General features: G+C 45.3%; 1 long non-coding RNA gene and 1 other non-coding gene across 2 annotated transcripts; both read left to right on the forward strand.

The window, feature by feature from the left end:
• The first annotated feature begins 1,802 nt into the window (after positions 1-1,802).
• Positions 1,803-7,167, forward strand: LOC130143341 (uncharacterized). Its single transcript, XR_008819711.1, has 4 exons — positions 1,803-2,026; positions 3,433-3,843; positions 5,275-5,410; positions 7,061-7,167. It is a non-coding gene; the product is annotated as an uncharacterized LOC130143341 (long non-coding RNA).
• A 1,476-nt stretch (positions 7,168-8,643) lies between these two features.
• On the forward strand, positions 8,644-8,728 carry LOC130143427 (small nucleolar RNA SNORD45). Its single transcript, XR_008819732.1, has one exon. It is a non-coding gene; the product is annotated as a small nucleolar RNA SNORD45 (small nucleolar RNA).
• Positions 8,729-9,347: the final 619 nt, after the last annotated feature.

Consider the following 9,347-nt stretch of genomic DNA (forward strand, 5'->3'; position numbering starts at 1 on the left):
AAACTCATGTTCCACCTTTGTAAAAACACTCAGGAGTAAAGGAGTGACACTGGTCCTTTAAATAACCGGCCACCCCCAGCGCTAGCGGACCCAGAGGTAGATACTATTGCACCCCTTGGTAATATGGAGCCCAGGCAACCACTGCATGCCTCTTAGCAGCTGAGAACACACCGTCCAGTATTTTGCAGGCCAGTAAGCTGTTTTTCTTTACGTATAAATATTTTGGCCATAGAATGCAGTGACTTTCGTGTATGTGTGCGTCTATTTATTAAAAAAACCCCAGAAATCGTTTGTACTTTTGACTGTGACCAGTTGGAACTGGCGTGGTGTTTGTGACCACTCTGAATTGTTCTTCCCCTGCTGTCCTTCCCAGGAGGCTATAGGTGCTTATGGAGCACTTTTGCTGATCAAGCACTTCCAGGAAGACCAGGCTGCCCAGCTGCTGAGTTCAGAAGCTAGAGATACTCTCCGGCAATGGCACAAGAGGAGGACAACTAACAGAACAATGCCTTCGGTTGATGATTTTCAGGTAGAGCTTCAGGCTGAAGAGAACCCCCCCCAGGGGATGGTTGTTGTGTTGGAAATCTCCATTTGAGAAGTATGATTCATAATGATTTCCTTGGGGCCACGAGTGGTGTGAAGCAGTGCTGGGAAGATGGCTGGTAAATTTGCCTCTGTTTCAAAGTCTTTCCACTTCATAACAGAGTGTGGTTATGATGGTATAAAGGAAACACTAAATAATGGAGCTTTCCCACTGTCCTTTGTATTTAAGTCGTGCGGAGCGAGGACAGACCAAATTGTATTTTAGATTCAGCTGCTTTGTACGCTTTGCTGTTAAAAAGAACAAACCCAGATTTCCAGTGGTATAAATCAGCACAACTCCCCAGTAGCGATTGGTGGCTTACCGTGGGTAATAGAGGGGAGACCTGGCAGAAAAGCTTGCCTACAATTCGAAAGTTTAAGCAAGGAGTAGAGTTCTATACTGTGGATGTCTTCATGTTTGTGGTTTGTTTTGTGGGTTTTTTTCTCCCCCCTCCCATTTCTTACTGCTCTTTCAGAGTAGGGCAGTAACTCCAACTGAAGAATAACAAAACAGTCGGGATTACTTTATCTTTTAAAACCAAGTCCGCATGCCTTTCATATAGGAAAAGATTGTTACATAGGTAGGCATGCTGTTGTCTGTCCAGATGCATCAGTTTGCGAACTGAAGCAAGGAGGATGTTGGAATCGAGAAGAAAGGATTTACTCCTTTGTGTCCTGTTGTTTACAGTTCATACCACAGTGCAAAGTTGCTGGAGAGGCTAACGACAACCGTCAATAAGTTATGATGTAGCTAAGAGCTTGATAAATGAAGGTACGGGGTCGTCAGGAGGTAATTAAACCTTTCACTTGCGGCTCCTTCTGCTTTATCAGTGTCCGTGCAAACAGCCACGGCACATCACTGAACAGGAAGGAGCTGGGAAAAGCAGCAGTCTCCCACAATTTGCCTCTCTTAGGAAGAGGAGAGCTGACGAACAGAAATTTGAAACTGTGGCCAGTGCACAAAGCTAGTCCATCTTACTGGGATCCATTTTATATTCTGCTTACCTGTAGTTAGGTGTCACATTCAAGTAGCTTGAGTCTTTGTTCTTTCTAGCAAAATATTACACTTAATAGGAAAATTAATCACCTTTGTATTTCTGCTGGATGACTAAATGACAGAAGATTTTTTCAGCAGGATCTTGTATTCAGTTTCACCTTCTCTTCCTCAGCAACTGAACTTCAGCCAAGCTGCCTGTACAGCTGGACGCTGTGCTGCATGCTGGAAGATGCAGGGGAGCGCGGGAAGAGCTGGCACCAGGTGTGTCCAGGGCTGCTCCTTTGTTGACTCTTTGAAAGAGAGCCTCAAATCAGTAAGGTCGCTCCACTTCCAGGCTAGGCTTGGCACAAATTCAAGCACTTTGCTGCCTGCCCAGAATGCCAGTTTTCCATCTCCTTTCTCCACATCTGCAGTCCTGAAACGAAGCACCTTCCCTACAAGGAATGTGTAACACAGCTTCAGCTCAACTCATCTTCCCCACATTGAACCAGGGTGTGGTTGCTACATGTCTGTGGTGCTGTCTCACAGCCTTACCACCAGCTTTTGGGTCCTGGAAAGGCCTTCATCCTCCCTCCCTCAAAAGGATGGAAAAGCAAAAAATCCGGTATTTTGATGATGATGAAATACAACTTGCTGATACTGCATAAAGAATCTTGATACTTACTATATGAGTTACAGGCATTTGCACAAACTTCAGCCTCTCCTTGAAGCAATCCTGTCCATCTAGAAGCATCGAAAAACAGGTCTTCTGTGTGTTAACTACGTTCGAAATTGAAACTGTAGTGTGCTTTGCCTTATTTAGAGCTGATTTGATTTTATGTATTTATTTTATTTGTCTTCACACCAGCTAACAAAAACGGATTAGTTCTGCTCAGTCCTAATGGTTTAAAAGCTGTTGCAAAGTTCCAGTGTTTCAGTCTGCAAGCTATCAAAAGTTTATTAAAACCCCAGAGTGCTCTTTGGAACTGAAGTCATAGGAGCATTCTTCTCAGTCTTAGCTTTTAACAGCTTGTTCTTAGGAAATGTACATTTTTGCCATTGTGATTTAGCATGCTTAATTTATTCAGCGTACAAACAGAAGTACCAGCTCAGTAAATAAACAGGTCTTTCTTACTGTCATTTTTTCCATCTCCTTTCATTTTACTGCTTTTAGTTTCTAATTGCAGTTAGTTTCTTTGCAAAAAAGCACGTGATGGCAGGCTGCTTTGCTCATGTGTCCAAAAGTGTTTTGTGGTTGGGTGGTTTTTTTTCCAGTTGCTTGTTATTTTACTTTTTAAATACTTTTTGAAAGGTAGAACTGCGTTTCCTTGTAGGGCTTGTTTAGAATTCATCTATGTTATCAGTTGTGCACATGTGTGAATTTCAGCAGAGAAAAAAGATCCAGCTTTTGCCTCATGATCATACGGATTTGCTTTAATGTTGCAGAGTAAATTTTCTTTCTGCCTCCCTGTTAGATGAAATTTGGTTACATCAGGCTCAGACACCAAGTTGCCATCGGTTAACGTGATGAAAATGTCCTGCATGAAAATGGATTGCCTTTTGCGTGCTGCAGCATAAAGAGTGTGAATGGTTTATCGTGCAGCAACCTGTGGATCAACACCCTTGTGTGTTGCTGGCAGAGGGTTGGGTTTTTTTCTTTTTCCTTCTGATGAACATATTGTCTGAAGCTTCTCTTCAATAGTATTGACCCAGCAGTTGCAGCATCATCTCTTGGGTGTGCTGCCTCTGATGTTTATTTTGCTTCACAGCATTTAGTTTCCTAGTAAGGCCAAACACCAAGTCCCGTTAAAACCACTGGCGTTTTCAATGGGGCTTTAAGACTGCTATCTGTTTGTTCGTAGTTGCAGGGTTAGAATGTGAGCCAAGGAAAGGAGGGTGTCAGCTTATGAATTTCTGTTATGCCTGCCACAGTCTTACCACCAACATCAAGTCACAAGGTGGCTGTAATGTACAGTAATCACTGGTGCGTGTTTCACAACTAGAACATAGCGAGGCTTGCTGTTTGTTGCTGAGCTTCCTGTTTTCAGAGGATGAGGTTTGGAGGTTTTGTTTCTGATGTCTGTTTTCTCATTCTACAGAACTGCCTTCGTGTTGCATTCCAGGAAGTTAACGGTGCATGTACAGGGAAGACCTTACTAGTAAGACCCTGTATCACTACCGCAGATGTATGTCAGCTTTGTGCTGAAAAGTTTATGGAGTGGACGATCCAGAAGAATACAGCCTGTTTCTTTTTGTTGATGACACCCGGCAGCAACTGACAGAAGGTACCTACCCTCAGAAGATTAAGACAGTTGCACAGCCGCCCGCAACCCAAGGTCTTTCGCTTTGTCTACAAGCGCATTAACAGTGATCCACATGGTGCCATTTTTCAAAACAATGATGAGTCAGCTTCTGAAAACCAGCAACTCCTTTAATTTCTGTTCCTTGTTAACTCTTGAAAACATCTTTGCTGGCTGCCTGCCTTAGGAGCTAAAACAAGTCTTAAACCATAAATACCTAGTTAAACATGCGCATTGCGTACAAAACCCCGTGTAAACCGTGCGTATGGCCAGTTACACAGAGCGTTCCACCAGCGTGTTTGAGCCAACAGCCCATGGGGCTGAATTTCTTGTACCACAGACTCTTTTGAAGCGTATTATACCGTGGCCCTTTGCAGGTCTCTTGCTGTAGCATGCAAAAGTGTATTTTCTTGCACTCACCCTATAGCCGAATGTCATTTTGATTCAAGTATATGTATGCTAAGACAAGTGTTTCAGTAAACCGGCTGGTATGAGCTCGGTTTCACCAGCATGAGTTTGACAAGACTGTCCGATGCAGCGGATCAGTTAACTCCTCATTACTTGGATGATTGCATCCTTTCCTAACTTTTTTAATTACAGAGATTCGCCATGTTTTTACGTGTGTGTGTGTGTATATCTGTATTTGTTCCTTCCAGTTCTTTTTATTCCCCTTCTTTTGGGGGGTTTGGGAAGGTGGGCACAGAATGGAAGTCTTTGTGGGGACCCAGGAAATGAAGTGTTTAACGGTAAAGCTTAAAGCATTTGCTGTAGGGAAGGTTTCTCTGTACCCACCGCATCAGCTGCTCATTTAGCAGTGCCTGATGTTTATAAGAGTGCCCTGTGGAAGTCTGCATGTTCATGAATGAGCTAACAGTAGCTTGGCTCTGTGTAGAAAGGAGAGGAACTATGAAGCACATATACCCATCCCTGCTTTTATTTTTTATTTTTCCTTCAACGTCCAGTGTTTCCAGGGCCTTTGCTTTCTCTTGCCACATTGGCAAAGCTTCCCAAGCTCTATTGCCCCATAGTCACGAAAGGTCTTCAGTAATTGCTGGGATGGTGAGTGGGTTTTGGGCTTCTAGCCCTCCATTCCTTCGGTCGTGAATTCCACTCAGTTAAAGACTCAAGAGAATTGCTTAAAACTTACATTTGGCAGTCACGCCTCAAACAATGAATTTGTGGAGATCCATTTATTTATTTACACTAACGAAGAAAAAACTGTAATACTGCATCAAAATGAAACTTAGTGGCTGCTGAATCACTGAGTAATAGCGTAGAGTCGCTGCTTAAGCCTTTACCACAATCCTTGCAATGTTTGTTTGTAGACTGCTTGGTTTTTTGTAAAGTCGTGTGGCTGCGTGTGGTGCATTATTCCCAAGGTGCTCCTTACTGCTCTGATGCTCTGTATGTTCGCAGTACCGGGTAAGGCGGAAGGCTCTGTGGCTGGGGAAGAGTGGCTTGGACGTGTTGCTGCGCTCTCTGTTGCACCAGAATTTCAACGGCTGGGTTTGGCTGCTAAATTGATGGAACTACTGGGAGAAATTTCAGGAAAGTGAGTACCATGCTTATCTTTAATCTTCTAGAAGTAACCTCTCAACTGACATGGCTTAGGTATTTGACTTGCATGGAAGAGACCCAGAATCTTGCTTTAAGTAGTGTTCTGACTCGCTGAGGATTCCCTGTAATTAGAGAACAAGACTAAAAATACCGTGTGGCGGCGTAAGATCTCAGGGTTTCTATGAAAGCTAACTTTCCAGAATGAGTAGGGTGTAGCCTGAATTCCAATAGAGATACTGTATAAAAAAAGGTCCTTGTCTTGACAGCGAGAGAGTTTCGTGGAGGGTCAACACTTTCCCGTAGGGTCTCCAGCGTGCTTGTTCAGTGATCGTGAGCTTTTTGCAGTTCCTGCAGGCAGCCTTGGAACCAATTCTGTATGGCAGACAGTGCCTTAGCTTGCTTTTTGTCATGCTTGGCTGCTTGTACTTGCTGAAAATTTAATTGAGCATCAAATGAACCCACAGGGAAATGTCCTGAACTCATGTTGGTAGGGCAACCCCATTGTAATCGGTAAAATGGGAAAATTGCACATTTTGAGGAATCTGCCTTGTGAGGAGAAGGGCTGCCTTGTGTTAGGTGACTGAACCTTGTGACCTGTTCTGCCACTGCCCCCTGCCACACACATTGAAGGAGGCAGTCCCTAAGCCAATGCAATTGAAAACGTGGAGTTTTAGGTTTGTTTGTTTGGGTTTTTTTTATGAAAGATTTCTTACGTGTATATGAGACCTGTGTGAGTGCTTAGCTTGCCCTGTTCTTTCTGTTCATAATTTTGAACCCACGGGCTGGTATAAAAGAATGGTGATGTGACAAAAATAGAATAAAATCTGAATTTAGACCGGATTTGTCCCTTGGGAAAGGAGTGCACCTGTTACTGCCGTGTGAAAGGTGTTTGATTAGCATATGACATCGTCAGACCTGCTCTTGGTCGGATTACAAGTTATGGGCTATTTAGCAATACATGCACCTGCTATTCCTTACTGTGGTTTTTCTTTGGTTTTATGTTTCCAAAGAAAGGGTGGATTTTTCGTCGATCTCTTTGTGAGCGTATCAAATCGGGTTGCAGTAAATATGTCTAAGCAGCTCGGCTCCCGTGTGTACCGGACAGTATCGGAGCGCTACTCTGCTAGCAGTGGAGAGCCAGATGAAGATGCTTACGGTAAGTGGTTGTTGTGCCTTAAGTTGAATGGAAAGGTTCTTGTGTTGGGGGTTCCTGGGCCTGTACAAGTTCAGATAGTCGTTGATGAATGGGATCCTGTATACTGCTTTAGATAGCTTTTCCTGCTGAAGAGGACATCAGTTATGAGACTTGATTGCAGGAAGCGGAATGAAGCTGCGTCAGGGGAAGTTCAGGGTGGACGTTAGGAAAATCTTATCCACTGAAAGGGCGTTCAGTCAGGGCACCAAACCTGTCAGGAGCTTAGGGAGCATCTGGATGGTGCTTTCAGTCATACGGTTTAGTTTCAGGTAGTCCCGCAAGGAGCATGGAGTTGGACTTGATGATCCTTATGGGTCACTTGCAACTCAAGATATTCTAGGATTCTAGGAAATCTTCTTGAAAAATGATCTTAATGTAATAGAGAAGTCACTTAATGTGGCTTTGTGCAATGACTGTCTTTTATAATAGCATTGTTTTCTTTTGCCATAGATACGAGGAAAGCTCTTTGCAGAGATACAGAGAAGAAATCAATTATACCTCTGCCTCATCCTGTGAGACCAGAAGACAATGAGTAACTGTCAACTGTGATTCTCAGACAACCTAGTGTCAGTTTCCTTCTCCCCAAAGCCCCCAAGAACTCTACAGATGAGAAATATTAGGCTCAATGTTTTTCCCCGTGAAATACCAAAAAGCAACATTGAGAAGCTTCCCAACGCTGCTTCTGTCGGTATTGGCTGCATATTCGTGCTCTTACCCTATTGTTCTTCCTTTCGAACCGTGGCACTCTGGAGACTATTAAAATGGAATTGCTTCCTGTATGGTGGTGTCATGGTTTTCCTTCTCGGCCACAAAACAGTCCCCTCACTTTGTCACTCTCACGGAGCCCTGCTCCGAAACTGAAAACGCCTGGCCGCTGCTCCCACACAGAAGGTGCCAGGAAGGAGTTCTGTTGCTGGCTCTCGCCTTCCCTTTGCAGCCATATAACTGCTGCGACAAAACCTGGGCTCCGTTCTTTCTGAGCCACAAAACCAGAAATTGGGTACATCACAATACACTCTCCAGAACTCAGAGGTCTCTGTTTCTCTGTGCCTTTTACTTCCCTCATTCCCTAATTTAATTCTTGGATCCATCTGTCCCTTCACAGTCTGTCTGGATGTCACGGATGCTGTTACTTGGAGGCATTGACCAGGCACTTAGTTCCAACACAGGTTTCTGTCACTGTCTTCCCTGGAATTTCTTGGAGAAGAGTGCAGAGGAGTGAAGGCAGAAGGTTGATGAGCATTGATAACATGCAGCTGTGACCTTGCCTCCAAGGCATTGGGTTGAGGGACGTGGATGATGAGCAGCTGTAGCTCGTTCCCGTGAAGTAGTTAAATAGCCCTGAGGAGTGTGGGAGAGGGGGTTGGATGGAGGGGGAGTGGTCTGACCTGACCTGACCTGACCTGACCTGACCTGACCTGACCTCTGGAGGAAGGAGAAACAGCACAGACAGCAGAATCTGACTGAGGGTAAAAGCCTTGTTGCAGCCTGATAGCTTGCTTGTGCTGCAGCAGCGGCTGCCCTGTGTGAGGCTGCCTGAGTTGGGCTCCAGCTACCGCAACTGGCGCCCAGCGTAGCTGGGACAAGCGGGAGAACCTGCGACCCTTAACAGACATGGTGAGAGGCGAGCCGTTGCAGCTAATCGATACGGGTGTGTTGCGATATTTGTTGTCTGTCTTAACTCGGATCGCAACTGAAGAGGACGTGTATTACTTGTGCTCGTAACAATCTCCAGGCAGGGTGTCTTCTTTTATTACAGTCCCGGGCATGCAGGCTTTTGCTGCTATTCTGGTTTTGCTGTTCTCCTTAAGTGCCCAGTGAGGTTTGCTCTAGTATCAGCCATGGCAGTTAATGTTCTCTCGCTCACCTGTTGTGTTTTTAGCACCGGTTCCTGTGGGCGCAAGGGGTCCACTTCAGATCTTTGAGTCACCGCGTCGTGCCCTTGGGGCTTTTCCATTGGCGAACTGCTGCTGTAATTCCCTAAGGGGCTTCCTAGGTCAGGAGGTAGCGGATGGGAGCAGGTTGCCGCCCTGGGTCAGTGGTGAGTGCTGGCATGTATCATCTGACCTAGAGCTGATGTCTGTCACCACTTTAGCTCTGGAATGACTCTGAGACCCAGGGAACTCTGGTTCCCTTAAGCTGCAACCTTGGAGCTTTTCCAAGCAGTGGATGAAATTCCTGTCACAGGCTCTAAGGCACCTTAAGGAGAAGGGGGCACAGTCTGAGTTTTCCCCCATGTAGGCGCCAGGGAGGTACAGTTCTGAGCTTAGTGCTGGCCGCTACTGGGAGACGCTTTCAAGTGATCTGAGTGCAGCTCTGGCTACCCAAAGCTGGACAGGGTTGGCAAATGGTGATGTAGAGTTTTGGTGGTAAACTTGACCAGCCTGTCTTAACGAGCAGGCATGTTCTGTGTTCGCAAGCACCGTTTGGTCCCGCCTAGGCATCCCGAAAGTTTGAAGGGCCGCGGTCACATCTTCCCTGGGTCACACACAATGAACGGTTGCCTGTGCAGAGTTGCTTTTTAAGGAGCAGGCTGTGGTTCTATTTTCTCTGTTTGGCTTTGCATTTGGGAAATAATGTAACAGCTACAGCTCAACTGAAGGAGCACGATACCTGACGCGGCAGAGAAGGAGGTGCGTTTTACTAATTTTTTGGTGTGCGTCAGTTTGACCCCAAAATGACATTGTGTCAAAGCTTGTGGCCAGGTTCCGCTGTAGATGTTGGCTTGGGGTATGAA

Source organism: Falco biarmicus, unplaced genomic scaffold, assembly GCF_023638135.1.
Source record: "Falco biarmicus isolate bFalBia1 unplaced genomic scaffold, bFalBia1.pri scaffold_27, whole genome shotgun sequence".
In the NCBI taxonomy this organism is placed as follows: Eukaryota; Metazoa; Chordata; class Aves; order Falconiformes; family Falconidae; genus Falco; species Falco biarmicus.